The sequence below is a fragment of the Acanthisitta chloris genome, unplaced genomic scaffold, assembly GCF_000695815.1.
Source record: "Acanthisitta chloris isolate BGI_N310 unplaced genomic scaffold, ASM69581v1 scaffold12917, whole genome shotgun sequence".
NCBI lineage: Eukaryota > Metazoa > Chordata > Aves > Passeriformes > Acanthisittidae > Acanthisitta > Acanthisitta chloris.
Window position 1 is genome coordinate 8,656 of NW_008684659.1, and position 16,671 is coordinate 25,326.

Here is a 16,671-nt window from a genome sequence, read left to right on the forward strand (position 1 = left end):
CTGGGATTTGGCTGTGGAGGAGATCCTGTTTCACCCTCTCCCAAGCAGAGGCACTTGAAACACCCCTGGGATCCTGCTGCAAGGATGTGGACAGTCTCACAGTGTGTTCAGGGCTGAGCCACAGCTTCAGTATCTCTGCTTTTGATTTCCATGGCTCCAGGCATGTGTAGAGGGATGGGGGAAACGCCAGATTCAACAAACGTCCCTTTTGTGCACAACAGGGAGCACAAACAGGCCCAGGAATAGGCTGGACACCGGGTTTGATTTCATCTGCACTGTCACCTTCATGTTTAAAGAACTACAGCAATTTCCAATCATATCCACAAGTTCTATTGCATCATAACATTGCTGGTTTGGCAATAACTATTCCATCAGTACCTCAGCCTGCGCTTTGGTCATCTTTTGTTCTGGGTGAGCACAACTCTCTCTGCAGCCTTTTACATGGAGCTAATTTCCATTTAACACACAGCTTGGGCTCTTGCAGTGATGTATTACGTCTGCTGTCAACTTGCAGTGCCAGAAATGATGTTACTTTCTAGTTTGCATTAAGCATCCAACATTAATTTTCAAAAATTCTCCATTTGGACTGAAATCTCTTGATGTTATTGGCTGTTGCTTTACAGCAACATGTCACACCACTGCTAAAACCTTTTGTGCTGTTATTCTTTCACCTAGGCAAGCTGCCACAGAAGTTAATTTTTTTTTTTCACTGAGCTGAATTTCAGTTTACATGGAACATTATATTCACAAAGGAACAGAAATCAGCTCTACTTTAACAAGTGTTTATTAAAGCATATCCACCATAGCAGGTTTCATGGCTTTGTCTCCATGGGTGAAGGGAAGAAGGGGAGGATATCAGGTCTATCCTCCGTCAAGAGATCTCCTTGAGTCCCACCACAAAACGCTTGCAGGATGTTTGATGAAGCTTTTGTGCTAATAAAGTACACTAAAATATATTTTAACACTTTACTAGCAGAACTTCTTAGAGCAAGTCCAGAGGAGGCCACGAAGCTTATAAGAGGATTGGAGCATCTCCCCTACGAAGACAGGCTGAGAGAGTTGGGGCTGTTCAGCCTGGAGGAGACCTCAGAGCACCTTCCAGGAGCTGAAGGGGCTCTAGGGAAGCTGCAGAGGGACACTGTGGTAGGATCTGTAGTGACAGGACAAGGAGCAATGGGGAGAAATTGAAAGAGGGAAAGTTAGCTTAGATCTTAGGCATAAGTTTTCCCTGTGAGGGTGGTGAGACATTGGCCCAGGTTGCCCAGGGAGGCTGTGGCTGCCCCAACCCTGGCAGTGTTCACAGCCAGGTTGGATGAGCCTTGAGCAACCTGCTCTGGTGGGAGGTGTCCCTGCCCAGGGCAGGGGTTGGGGCTGGATGACCTCTAAGGTCCGTTCCAACCCCTAAAATTCTATGATTCTATAAAATTCCAATGCCACTGTGTATAATAGCCATAAGTGGCATGAAAAAGAGGTTGGTTTTCGACACTGAGCAACAGAAAGTCCTGAGTGACACCGCAAACAGCTGGACTCATTAGCCACAGGGTGGGGAAAAAAGGGAATCCAGAAAATAGCTGGAGCAAAAGGCTCCCACTCCATGGTTTTTGGCAAAGAAACAATGCAGAGTTGCAATCAGTGAAAATGCAATGAACCTGACCTAGCACTGCTAACTGCTGGCATCAAACACAGGCAAGATGCCCTTGGAGCTGCTCCTCACCTTGTGTGGTGCCCAGTGAGGAGGACAAAATCAGTGAGGGACAAAATACATTGGCATCCAAGCAGTGGGTTAGGGGGAACCACTGGGGGAGCCTTGTGGAAACGTTTTTGGTGTGTCAGTACTGTGGTGAATTACCTATGAATCCCTTCAGCTGAACAGCTGCTACATGTGCTGTCTTATTTGCTTTTTAAAACAACTAAACAGGGAATAACTTGCAGAGAAGGATATAGAAAAAATTCTTGGATTAAGGCAAGACCTTAAAAAAATCCAAATTAAAAAACCCTATGTAATTAAAGCAACAACTTCCACTAAGTCATCAATATGCTCCTCAAACGTTTTGCAGGAAGAAACCCACAGTTGTCTCAGGTCAAACAGGAAACTACAAGAGGAGAACATCAAGCTGTGAATGTCAGTCAGTGGACAAGGAAATGCAGAAGGCTGGCCAGAGAGAAATCAGACCCAGACAGGCATGTTTTACCAGATGGCCTTCCAGGAGTTTCATTCAAATGCATATTCAGCACAAAAGGTGAGTCCTGCAGGGTCAGAGAGGAACAGGTTGTCAAAATCCACACTGCAGATTACATGTAACAGGTAAATTATTCTTATAAAACTAACCTCCTATGATTAGCAATAATCTGTAGGTCGGAGCTTCCAATTTTCCACAGATCCCTTGGAAGAGATTGGTTAACTCTTGCTTGTCTGACTTTACAAAGCAGCAGCTTCTGGAGCAGGAGAGACAGGAAGAATTGAAGTGGGAAGAAGAAGAGAAGTAGGAAACACATTTTCTTCACTAAATCATGCCCAGCAGAGTTTTGCATTGCCTGCTGTACCATATCCTGTAGTAATCTTGTATTACCGCAGAAATCCTTTTGTTGGAAAACACTCCAACTTTTGGCAAGTCATTTAACCTAGTTGCTGGGACAGATGGAATGGCATCGGTGGCAAAAGCGCAGGTAATTTTCGTGATATTATTAAACTTGTATTTGGAAGCTTCAGGTTTGTTAATTCATGTCAACAGAACAAGCAAAATAATAGAAACTAAGCCTTTAAAAAGGGCTGGAATGTGTGTTTGCAATGAAGACACTACAGGGAGCACAAGGCTTTAGCTGAGATGTGTCACACAGGGAGTTCTCAAACTCTCCTTGCTGACAAAACACATTGCACTGCAACTCTTGTTACACAGCGAAATGCAAAGTTCAGTTTTTCCCTGGTGTGAAAGCATGAAAGAAATGGCATTTCAAGTACTTTCCATCTCTGTGGGGAGCACGAGAAACTTACTTCTAGCCAAGCTGAAATCCTGAGGATTTGTTTACCCTCCCCAGACCTTCCCTTCCCACCGTGATCCACCTCACTACTGGGAGATGCAGTGAGGACTAGAGGAGTTGGCATATGAACTTTGTCCTCTTACATATTTTCCCTTTTTTCATTTTTTTTCCCCCCTCACAACTGCTGTTTGTTGAACCAAATGCTACACTCCTTGGCAAGGCATCTGGACATCCGGCTACAGCCCAGGGTTTTCCTAATTACGGAGTGCAGCTGGAACCGATTCCCCCAGTCTCGAGTGCCTGGATGTCTGCCTCAGGCCAACTGGCAGCAGGCTCAGATCATGATTCAGAAAAGATGCACTTGTAAATCAGCTTGCTCAAACACAGATCGATTGCAAAGGTGAGGGTGCTGGGGAAGAACAGTGCACAGTCAAGAGCTGGCAGGCACAGGACAGCCCAGGGTGGAGCCAGCTGAGGGTTTGGACAAAACTTGGGACACACATAACAGCAGTCCATGGAAAAATGCTGATTTACCAGTGGTTCAGGGCTTCGCTAGACACATGCAGAGCACCATGCTGGGGAGATGGGGATTGATGACAATCTAGTGACAAGAAAGGCACTGAGGGGATGGAGTGTGTCCAGAGATGGGAATGCAGCTGGGGAAGGGGATGGAACACAAGTGTGGGCTGAGGGAGGTGTGGGGGCTCAGCCTGGAGAAAAGGAAGCTCAAGGGGGACCTTCTTGCTCTCTACAACTCCCTGACAGCAGGCTGGAGCTAGGTAGGGGTCAGTCCCTTTGCCAGGTGACAAGCAATAAGACAAGAGGAAACAGCCTCAATGTTGCACCAGGGGAGGTTTAGATTGGATATTAGGAAAAACATCTAGACCAAAGGGTTGTCAAGCATTAGAACAGGCTGCCTGGGGAAGCAATAGTATCACCATCCCTGAAAGTGTTCAAAAAACCTGTGGATGTGGCAGCTGGGGATGATGGTTTAGCGATGGGCTTGGCAGTGCTGGGTTAAAAGTTGGACTTGATGATCTTAGAGGGCTTTTCCAACCTAAACAATTCTATGATTGACACCCTGAGTGACACTGAGCAGAGCTGGAATGACTTTAGACCACTGGCCCTGGCCTCATGTCCAGTTTTTGTCATGAAAGTTGCATTTTTTCATTCATTTACTATTCATACACTGACAAGTTTCAACTGTGTGTCAGCACTTCTGGTCTCCTCTGCTCTGCTCCAAGCCCTGTTTGCTCTGCAGTGATGACATTCCCTGTTCCCTCTGAATCACCAGCATCACCTCACAATGAACTGCTCTGGAGTCTCCATGAACCTCCAGTGATTCCCTCAGACCACAAAACAGCATTGCAGAACACATTCACTGGTAGGAAAATAGGAAAACTTCTCCACATTACCAAAAAGTTATCTGCTTTGTTGATCCTTAGCCCACCATCGATGAGACCAAGGAGGGGAGTCAGGCTCCCTTCCATGTCCACAGCACCAGGATCCCCATGGTCAGCACTGCTGATCAACCCAAAATGCTCTATTTCCTCACTTGGGACTTGGGAGCTAAAGGCCACAAATGGTTTGGCTGGAGGGTCACACCTAAGAGCAACCACTCTGCTAATAAAATGTCTTTGGCATCACTTAAAACTGTTTTTTTTAAAGCTTCTTCCTCCTTCTACTGATTATTCTTCCTAGAGGAAGTAATTTATACTTGATTCTGCTTAAAACATTAGAACTGGTTCGATTTTCTTGAGATTTTCTTTTAAATTCAAATACCTGAGGAAGCCTTGAGGAAAAAAATGTGTCGTCATTAAAGATTCACCACGCTCCCTTCTCAGTAAGGGCTGGGAGAGATCATAATTTGCTCCTTCAGATCTGAAGTGAGTCATCCAGAAAAACCATCCGGACATTCCGGATACATGGGAGATGAAAGCCAAGGCAGAAAGAACACCGGAACTAAATCCACATCTTCTGCTCTTCTTCATGTGTCAGAAAGAAAGAATATCAGACATCTGCAGAGCCTATTGTCATCTAAAATCAGACTGAACAGTGAAGCTAAAGTTCACATGCTCAGTATTAAAAATGAAGACAGGGGAATGCTGAAAATTCCATCTTTTGTCAGAGTCTCTGCTGATATTAAATGGATTTATAGGGAATGTACCAGCAAATGGTGCTTACGTGTTAGTGGAGAGAGCGATGCATCTCCAGGCACAGTCTCCATAGAATCACAGAATAGTTTGGGTTGGAAGAGACCTTAAACACCATCTAGTTCCACCCCCCTGACACAGGCACTTCCACCAGCCCAGGCTGCTCCAAGCCCCATCCAACCTGGCCTGGAACACTCCCAGGGATGGAGCAGCCACAGCTGCTCTGGGCAACCTGTGCCAGTGTCTCAGCAACCTCACAGCCAAGAATTCCTTCCCAATATCCCATCTAAATTGACCCTCCTTCTGTTTAAAGCCATTCCCTTTGTCCTGTCACTCCAGGCCCTTCAAGGACATTACCCTGAGCCTTCAGAAGTGGTTAAATGCAAGGAAGAGGGAAGATGTTGCTCCAGCCCAGTGAAGATGGGGCACAGGCAGGGCAGGAATGAACCCCTACAGCCACATGTGGATTTTACTCCCTTACAGCCTCAGAAAAATACACCTGATGTCCATCTCAGCACAATTCAGTAACCTTTATGTAAGGTTGGGCAGCAATTTTCACCAAAATACTTGGATACAAGGAGCACGGGGTGTCATCCTGACAGCTCAAACACAGCTAGAAACCACACTGGATGTGCTCATCAAGAGGGCACGACGGAAACAGAGTCCCTGAGACCTCTTAAACCATAGAATTTTAGGGGTTGGAATGGAGCTTAGAGACCATCCAGCCCCAACCCCTGCCCTGGGCAGGGACACCTCCCACCAGAGCAGGTTGCTCAAGGCTCATCCAACCTGGCTGTGAACACTGCCAGGGTTGGGGCAGCCACAGCCTCCCTGGGCAACCTGGGCCACTGTCTCACCACCCTCACAGGGAAAACTTCTGCCTAAGATCTAGCCTAAATTTTATCCTCCTTCAGCTTGAACCTGTTACCCCTTGTCCTGTCCCTTTGTTAGAGATGGTTAAGGGACCTTAACCATTTTAACCATCTTTGCTGAGCTTAAACAAGTAGCCTGCACTGCCTTACAACGGGGTCAAGTAGCAATATGTGCTCAAAGGAGGGAAAGCAGCTGCCAACACTTCCCTTGAAATCCTTCTAGTCATGAAAAAAAAAGCCAAACCAATACAAACAAGCACTTTGCCACAAAAGAAAGCACTTGAACACAGTGGCACAAAGATGACAGTGTTTTAAGGCAGCTTTGTTGGGAAGGTTTTCAAATGAGAGTAAGCAAAACAGCCTGAAATCAGTTCAGCCTGAACAGGATTCATTATGTAAACAACATAGACAAATATTTTTTTAAGATGTCAGGCTGGATTTTCTTCTGTTCCAAGTGGCATCCGGAGATTTGATAGCTGAATTCTCTTCCCCTGCTTGTACACCTTGAAGCTGTAGCTGGCTGCCTGCAGAGATGATTACAGCATCCACCATGGAACGGACAAATGAGTTCTGGTCTGCTATCAAAAAGCCAGAAGTCATAAATCTCTCATTATCCATGCCATTAGAAGCAAGGTGCTCATCAGGGGTCTAGAAAGAGCACAGGAATTATATCTTCAAACCCGTGCAGAAGAGAAAAAGAATTGGGTTTTCATTACACATTGCTATTATTCTTTATCTTTAGTTAATGAAATAAAGAGAGGGATCACCCCCAGCATATCCATCACACACAGGCAAAATTAAGCAGACTCTTCACTCTCCTTTCCCCCTTCTCCTCCTCCAAATTTTCTTCCTTCCCCCCCCCCCTTTTTTTATTTATTTTTTAGCACTGTGTGGAGAAACACATTCCTTGGTTTCTCCAGGGAGCACAATCTTACACTATCAAATTTCAGTACCTAGAAGCACTGACTAACTCACCAAATCTTCTAAAGCATAACTGTATGGGCGTAACTCAGGCCAAGGGCACAAATGGGAGAACACAGGAAGATGTAACTGGCATAGGTTTGATTTCTTCAGTCTAAACAATGTGCTCTGTCCCTGGAGCTCCCTGAAGGAGCTGGGATCTTCATCGAGTTTAGTAAGAGCCAAATGGGGAGCTCAAAAACAGGGTATGGAGGGAGGATATCTGAGGGCATCAAGAACTGGGTTGGATCACAAGGGATAATAGTGTTTAATAGTCAAATCATTCTCTCTCAGATTGTTTTTTTCAGGAGTTTCATTGTAGAAATGGAAGAGATGTCAGAAATGTCACAGGTTCCTGTGTCAGGAAAGGGAAGAACTGGAGACAAGGAGCAAGTCTCTCCTATGAGGAAAGGCTGAGATGATTGTACAAAGCACTGAGAGATTGAGACAAAAAGGAATCACAGAATCAATCAGGTTGGAAAAGACCTCTGAAATCATCAAGTCCAGCCAATGACCTAACACCACCATGGCAACTAGACCATGACACTAAGCACCACATCCAATCTCTCCTTAAACCAGGAGGTGAGTCCAAGCAAAATCCAAATGTATATTTTTCAGGTTCCTCTAATCTCTAATTTTAAGGAATTCTGAATACAATTCCTGGTTCAGATCCTTGAACTAAGATCCATTAGTATCTACCATCACATTATTTGGCTTATTGATCACTGAGCACCTAATGTCCTCTCAAAATAAGGATTATAGAATCATCAAGGCTGGGCTAGACCTCTAAGATCATCAAGTCCAACCATTAACCTGTCTTTAAAGATGTGAAGATGTAACTAAGAGAAACATTTAATACAGAAAGAGCTGTTGGAAAGGTTCCTCCACCCCTCTCAGAGTCTCCTTCACAGCATGTCATTAAGACACCAACATTTTAGGGATAATATTTGTTTCTGGAAGTCCAGGAATGTTTGAGACCGCCAGAAAATTCTGAAGTGACTGTAAACATGACAAACACAAAGCATAAGCAAACAAAGGAAAAGCAGTTCCTGCAGCCAAAAAAAAGTGTATTTATGAAGAGTTATTTGAGTGCTGTTATGTATATTTATGTAAAGGTCATAACATGCAGAGAATTTGATGGTACAAATGGAGTTTGTAAATAAAAATTCCCCCTGTGTTACTCAGAACTGGTAGCAATTACAACATGTACACATTGCCTAGAGCTGCTTGTGTATAATAAAAGCTCAAGGTAATTGTTTGGCCTCAGCAATTCAATATTTCTCACATTTCCCTGCTTTAACTTTAAGACAAAAAAACTGCAGAGGACAAGAGCAAACCTGTGCACTGTCTGTTGTGCAGTTTATGACTCAATAGAAATCCTGCTGCAGGGATTTTTTTCCAAATGCTTTGGCTTAACAATGGTATTTATTGATTTTCCCCCCTTTTTAATACTCTTAATACAGTGGTGACTCCAGAAAATGATGTGTGCTGTGGGTACAGATGCTTTTGTCAAGACATCAAAGCAGCAATTCCAACACCCATCTATATTACTCCTATTCTGCTTCCAAACCAAAGGGACAGGATGCTCACATGAGCCAAATTTGACACTGAATGATCTGTACAACAAAACTCCACTCAGTGGAGCACCAGCCAGGCCAGATTTAATAGAGACTTTTCATATTACTTTGGTACATTCATTTTTGTGTAATACTTGGGATTATTATTTCTTCCTGGTAACACTTTCATATTAAATGCTGTGATTACAGACATCAGAAACTGCTTGATAATAGAGGATGCAGTAGGCTAAAACCAAGATAAAAACATCAGCATTCACAGGCTAAAACCACAACAGCTAAGAATTTAAATAAATACCAAGCCTTAAAAGTTCAGTTTCTAAGTCACTGGTTTGCTCACAAACAGCTTTATTCTGCATAATTTAAGGACACTATGCAGCTCCCCCTAATATATTTCAGTTGCCACTGACTTGCCTCAACTCTAAATCTAACAACTCTTCACGCAGCTGAACTTGGTAATTATTCCACCACATAAAACCTTTCAGTTGGTGAATTATTGCCTACATTTGCCTTTTGAAGGGAAGGTGAAAAATGAATCTCTGTTCCTAACATGCTCTTGCCACGCATCCCTGATTTGTTTGATCTTGGAATTAGCCCTTTGCAACAGGTTTTAGAACCACAGATCACACGAGAGATTACAACAAAAATGCCATCAACATGAACATAAACCAGGGCACAGTGGATTTGGGTTTTAGCACCAGATGCAGCAGAAGATAATTGCTAATTGCCTTTTCTTTTCTCCTCTTTTTTTTCATCACTCAGGCTCTCAGGTCAGACATGGAGGGTGCAGAAAAGCTTGGAATTGATGATTAAAGGCCGCAAAAACCTTACGTTTTGTGTGGCAAGGAATGAATGTAGAGTTCAAGCTTCGCTCTGGCTGTGGATGTCACCCAAATGAAGGCGCAAGGCTGGGAGCAGGCAGCACCCACCAGCCACAGCAGCCCGAGCAGCAGCCGTGGTTGCTTTCCCAAGAAGCAAGAACCTGCTGCCTAGCAACAACCCAAAACTGAGCATTGTTTGTATATTCCATTTCTTGCACAGAACTAAAAGCTCAGATCTCAAATTGTTGCATTCAGCAACATCAGAGCTGTGAGAGATGGATAAGAAAAGGCATTTCCCTTTACTTGCTGCAAGTCTCCCTCACTCTCCAGAGCTGTAAAACATACACACACACCCCAACACACTTGGATGCAAGACCAATCACAAAGATACTTAAATCTGTGAAGAGTTATTTTTACAGTAGTTGTCCATTAGGAGCCAATTCCATGAATAAAGTAATGCTTATACCTTTACATTTTAATGATGCCATTGCTAAGGCTGATTTAGGGCCAAACACAAAGGGTCACATCCTCTGGGGCATAAGTCTCTTGGGCATGAGGATGTTGCATAGCATGAGAGGGAGGCTGTGGCTGCCCCAACCCTGGCAGTGTTCACAGCCAGGCTGGACAAAGCCTTGAGCAACCTGCTGTGGTGGGAGGTGTCCCTGCCTAGGGCAGGTGATGGGGCTGGATGATCTCTAAGCTCCATTCCAACCCCTAGAACTCTATGATTCTATGACACAATGATGCTTGAAAAAAAAAAAGTTGTCCCTGTGTTTTAGATGTCCTGATTTTTCCCCTAATTATTACTTACTGCATGTGAATCACAGAATCAATCAGGTTGGAAGAGATCTCTGAGATCATCAAGTCCAACCTGTGACCTAACACCACCATGTCAACTAGGCCATGGCACTAAGCCTCTCCTTAAACACCTCCAGGGATGGTGACTCCACCCCCTCCCTGGGCAGCACATTCCAGTGCCTAAATCACCTTTTCTGTGAGGATATTTTTCCTAATGTCTAACCTACATCTTCCCTGAATCAATTATAGAAAAAACCCACAAGCCAACAAAAACTATCCAAATCCCTTTTGCACTTTGCGCTCAACTTGGATCACATTTTTAGCCTGATTTCCAGAAGGAATTTGATTTATACCCTGTCCTTCTGTATGATGAACCCGGGGCTTTTGAGCTTGTGGCCTCTTTCAAGCAAGATAACAGAAGAGTCGATAGCTGATCTCCAACAAGCTTACCACAAAAATCAATGGCTTTGTGGAAATGAGAGGCTGTCACAAAGAGAAGTTCACTGGGTCTGCCCTGTTTGATCCATGGACATGGTTAGCAGCCAGGCAGGACATCTGAAGTGCCACATTGTGGATGCTGTTCCTTGTCCTGGGAGCAACAAGGAGGCACAGGGAGCAGATGGAAGAGGGGATGGTCAAGGAGATGTGTAGAGGAGCACCAGGGTGATATTTGGGTCTTGACTTATGGGCTTTGTCAGCTCTGCTGTTCATGAAATGACCTCTTCTTATTAGCCTGGATTTTTAACTCCGCATTTTAGTCTCCATTCACTAAAAAAACGATGGAAATCTCATGCTAAGATTATGGAAATTGAGGGGTTTAAAGAAAAGTTAAGTGCTGGAGGCCAATGTAATGATGCCATAACTGCTTGACCCCAGTAGTGTAGCACCTTAGACATTATCATGCACAACATCTGTCCTGTTTAAAGTCATGTAGCAATTTATTAGCAGAGCAGTCACCTTCCACAATGTGCCTACTATGATAAGCACAGCATGGAATATTCAGATTTTATTCCAGAGAATACATGGGATAATGCGGTGTGAAGGAATAACTGACCAGCTTAGTATAACCAAATGCTGAAGTCTCTCTTGAAGGCAAAATGAAGTGGTTGTGGATGATTCCCACCAGCAGCACTTTGTTTGTCCTACAGTTGTTCTTTTCCATGACAATCTCTGATCCAGAGCCAGCACATAAACCATTAGATGATTTAGCTGCACTTTTCACCCAGCACTGCTCCCCCAGCCAAATCCTGCCCCCTCTCCATTTCAGCCTTTCCACTGGGTGCTATGGGCTGGGAATTGATCCCAAAGGTCTCCTCAGGTCCACCAGTAACAGGAGACACACTTTGCTGAATGTGCTTTCAGAAACCTTTTTGGTCATTATCAATATTCTCTCTATCATCAACTGCCATTAAATCCTCCAGCTGGAAGCTGCAGAATGACCTGTAGGACATCACTCAGCAGTTTCAAGCCTAACAAGGAGCATGCTAAGAGCTCACACCCTGTGCTGGTGACACTGAGGCTCAGGTGGGATGTGACCAGGTCTGTCTGAAGCCAAGGGCAATGAACTTGGCATTGAGAGTGGGCAGAGAGCCAGTGGATGCTTTGGCAAGGGAGACCTTCAGGTGGAACTTTCTTTTTAGGCAAGTTTCAGCTGGAAATTCAGATCAGTTATAAAATTCTCCAACATATCTACACTGTTACAGCTATAATTATGAGCTCTCCACATTTTATTTCAGGCTGGCTCCAAGCTGAACTCTCTCATGATGCCACACAACTCTCCCCCCTCACCTTCTCTAAACCAAGCGAAAGCACGAAAGAAAAGCAGGAATAGGTTGTAATTATTAACTCAAGCTCCTTGCAATGGACTTGCACACACACTGCGCCAGTAGATTAGTCCCTGCCAGTGGCATTAACTGAGCTAGTCTGTATCAACAAACTCAATCCCTAGTCCTACCTGACTTGGGAATCCTTGTGAAAACACAGCTCCCTGTCCCCATTGCTGTGGGGACACTCTTGCCTCTCACTGTCCTGCTGGTCCCACACTTTCCCATTTTAGGATGGTGTCCTGGCTGAATTTCCAGCCACAAAACCATGGGTAGTTGGGTAGGTAGGGGTATGTAGCTGTGAGGGACCAGTGAAGTGCTTCATTTCCACCAAGTGTGCTGTCCCTCCTTCCAGAAACAACAATCCCACTTCCCCTCTGAGCAGCATGTCCCCTTCCCTCTTCCTTTCCTCAACTACATCTTCTTTATATCCTCATTTTCTTGGTATGATAGGCTCAGGTAGATGTCTTGACTGGATTATTTGGAGTTACTTTGCAACTTTGCAACATGGAGTTAACTTGCAACTGTTTTTCCAGGATGAGATGTGGTTTTGTTTGCTTTGTGTTTTGTTTGCTTTCTTTGGTTTGATGTGGACATTTTTTTACATCTACTCAAAAAATTACCTTGATGACTTTTCTGTCCAAAGGGAAAAATGAAGAAGAGCTTGACCTTTGCTGGGACACACACAAGCGTGTGCTGGGATCACTCCAACTGCTGTCCCACCACGAGGAGGAAAACAAATCAATCTCATTTTGAACCATGCAGCTCAGTGATCCTGTATTTTCTTTCCCATAACACTTCCATGCAATCTGGATAGTGAGAATGATAAACAGATGTGTACACACAGGGACTGGATCTGCATTATTCAAGAGAGTTGAGACAAAAAGGCCAATATTTACAACAGAAGTATTTACTACAAATTGCAGCCAACTCGAGACACACACACTGCAGGGATAGCTTCAAGGGCAGCCTCAGCAGCTTGCTCAATCCTACATTCATAGGATGTTAAGGGCTTGGAATAGAGCGTAGAGATCATCCAGCCCCAACCCCCTGCCCTGGGCAGGGACACCTCCCACCAGAGCAGGTTGCTCAAGGCTCAGCCAACCTGGCTGTGAACACTGCCAGGGTTGGGGCAGCCACAGCCTCCCTGGGCAACCTGGGCCAGTGTCTCACCACCCTCACAGGGAAAACTTCTGCCTAATATCTAACCTAAATTTCCCTATTCCAATTTCTCCTCATTCCTCCTTGTCCTGTCCCTGCAGATCCTAACACAGATCCCTCTGCAGCTTCCCTGGAGCCCCTTCAGCTCCTGCAGGTTGCTCTGAGGTCTCCACACAACCTTCTCTTCTCCAGGCTGAACAGCCCCAACTCTCTCAGCCTTTCTCAGCCAACTCATTTGGGTTGAAGTTTTTGTCCTCCTTAAACAGATTAAAAACCAGGCAAAAAACCAACAAAACACTCAGAATTAAGTATACCTTTTGAGTGCTTAGTGAGATAAAAGTCATCTATGACATAAACATAAAAGGAACAATAATTTCAGCAAGTCACTGATGTTATTTTAAATAAAAGGGCCAAAAATGCTTCTCATACCCTAAACTGAAAGTATTATTTTGGAAGATCTGTCTGGCCTGTGTCATGTTGATTTAGAACTATCTTATTACTCTAAATGTGTTGCTGCATTAGCTAGAGGAATGTTGGGATTAACAGCATGGCCAGAACATTAATGCTGATAGATATGGAAATGCAGATTTAGATACTTCACTTAACATTTAAAGCAAAGTTTATTAATCCAAAATTAGGTGGATTTTCCTATTTTATGTGTCTGTATATTTAAATAAAGTACTGAAATGAGCACAAAATGTTTCTGTACCTTGTGTATATATTAGTGCTTCTGACTGTTGTAGTCATTGGGATAACTCTAGTGTTTTCCCAGGCTTTCCAAGGCTGAAGGTTTGGATTTTTTGTGGTTGCCTTGGAGGGTTTTTGTGTGCTTTGGGTGTTTTTTTCCCCCCAGAGATCACTGCCAGCTTAGCTCCCTGTAGCTTTTTAGAAAGCAATAGCTAAATCAAGATGTTATTGACTGTTATTGCAATCAGACAAGGAAAACTTCCATCTCCAACGCTTATTCTTCCCAAACTTTTCTACCAAAGCTCCCAGTCAGTGGTTACTCACTGGCAGAGCTGGATTGAGATCTGGTATATACTAACCCCAAATTATTATAACATTCTCAGATTCCTGGAACAAACAACTCCTTTTGGGAGCCAACCCCAAGGTTAGCTCCATCAGGCTGTGTCAAAGCTCCTAGAGAAAGGAGCTGGTGTGCAGTAATGCTGTAATAAAGCACAATATTTCCCTGACTGAGGAGTTAGCAATACCTACACCTCCAGCAGCTTATGATAACAGCACTGCTTTGTGTGAAGGAATAAACAGCTTTATGTCCCTGACCTCCAGCACACACAGCCATGAAATCAGAGTGCAATTGTAGTTATTTGCTGCTTTTTAGTTATTCCTTTCTCTTCCCTGGTGCTTAAAAGGGCTGGCTGAAGGCAGCTTAGACTAGATTAGGCTTCCAGCACCTTCATGCATTATAGACTCTGAAGGCATTTTTTTCCCCTTGCAGAAGGTGAAAGTGTTGAGTCATTTCTTTTAAAGATCTGATGGAGGTTATTGCTCATAAAAAGCAAGAAGCAGCATTCAAGGCAGGGCTAAGTGAAGCACAGCAGTGGCTGCAGCTTCCATATCCCCTTGGGACTCATGTCCTGGCTTCCCTCTCTCTCTCTCTGCTTGCCCTTTCCTGGCTTAAATCAGCCAGGCACTAGCAGCTTATCCCAGATCATAAGGTGGATTAACAAGGGCTCATTGGATGGAACTGTGTGCCAGAAATAATTATGGCTTCAAATGCAAGAGCTGGCAGGGAGGGATCGTCAGCTGGGAAGTCACTCCATTTAATGGGGAAATAACCCACGTATTACAGGAGAGGATAATTTGGCAGCTCCAGTCTCAGCGGCTCAGAGACATAAAATCCAGCCTCATCAATGTGTAAGATTAGAAGTAATTAGCCCCTATATGGTAAAGTCATTGGGTAGAAACTAGGCTCTGTCTGGGGACTCTGTGTAATGATGCCTCAGGGACAAGTAAGATGGGACCTTTGACTTACATGATTTGAAAGGGACTGAGACCTAATTAAATCTGCAAAGATGCAGTAACTGCATTAAAAGGGATTTTTAAATATGAAACATATTCCCTTTCCCTAAACAAAGTAGGTATATTACACCCTGGAACAGCGAGAGAATTCATCAAAGACAGTGAGCCAACAGCTGCTGTGTGGCTGCCAAAGAGAAGATGATACAGGATTATACAGGATTGAAGAACATCTAATAAGAATTGAAGAACATGTAATAAAAATTCAAGCATATTTATAAGAATTGAAACATATTTATAAGAATTGAAGCATATTTAATAGTGCCTTTTCAGGATGAGGTTGTATTTGACTGTGGGGAAAACCAAACACAAAGCCCCATCATAAATCCAAGAGAGTATGCTTCTTTTAAATCTGTTTCTTATACTAAACACTGATTGCTTTACATAAATAAAAGCTAATTCTCTTGCAAAAATAATATACAATTTACTTGCTCACTCATCACAAAAACCCCCAGACTTGGAGCTTTTCAAAGAGGGATACACAGAGCCATTATATTTTTGCTACTGAGTTCCATAAAGCACTTCCCATCTCCCATTTCCTTAAAAAGCCTTGGCACTTTGTACTGGAGAAATGAAAGATTTCAAGTTGGCTTCTCACCCATGATTGCCTCATTTACATGATCTATCTTATCCCAAGTAAAAAAAAAACCAAAACCAACCACTGTATGATATTAACATTTTTCTAACATAACTCAATCCTCTGCATTTGGTCAACAGATCATTAAAGCCTGGAAGCTAACTGGGAAAGGATTTAACAGCATCAACTAGGAGTAGAACAACAGGAATATACTGATGGCAAAGAGAAGAGAGCACTGAGATGACACATGGAAGTTTACACCCTTCATATGCTGCTTAAGAAGGACTAATTAAAATGGCATCAAACTCATTAGTAGGGAGGTCAGTGCTGAGAGAAATTACCCTCTAGCCAAAACCTTTGATACTAGTTTTTGCTAAAGTGTTGGAAGCAATTTGATCCCTGATTGTGGTGGGGCTTTATTTTTAATTTATTTCTCTTATAAAAGAAGCATCTCCAGCCATTCCTGAGTCAATCCAGTGTTATTTATCCTGAAATTATCCACTCTCTGGGATTGCCTGTAGAACTGTGAACTCAATAAACCTCATTTCAGCCAAACTTGGGGAAAGGACATCAAACCAAGCCCATAAATATGTTGTCCCATACAACACAGCCACAGCCAACTGTACATGTAAAAGCAGGTTAGTAACATGCTCACCAAGACCATTCACTTAGCAAAAGACTCCTCATACAAACCAGCCCCTCAAAATAAAGAGGTGACCATAGCATCTCAGTGGGGATGTGGGTTTGAGTTAATCAGAGACTGTTGTCAATAGAAGCACAGAATGGTTTGGGTTGAAAAGGACTTTAAAGATCATACAGTTCCCACCACCTGCCATGGGCAGGGAAACCTTCCACCAGCCCAGGGTGCTCCAAGCCCCATCCAACCTGGCCTGGAACACTCCCACGGTTGGCG

The 16,671-nt window shown here is 43.7% G+C and overlaps 1 protein-coding gene across 1 annotated transcript in view; it reads right to left on the minus strand.

The window, feature by feature from the left end:
• LOC103806718 (centrosomal protein C10orf90-like) overlaps positions 1–16,671 on the minus strand; it is a gene marked incomplete at its 3' end in the record, with an annotated part of 38,018 nt that overhangs the window by 3,950 nt on the left and 17,397 nt on the right. The gene's annotated exons all lie outside the window — the stretch shown is intronic.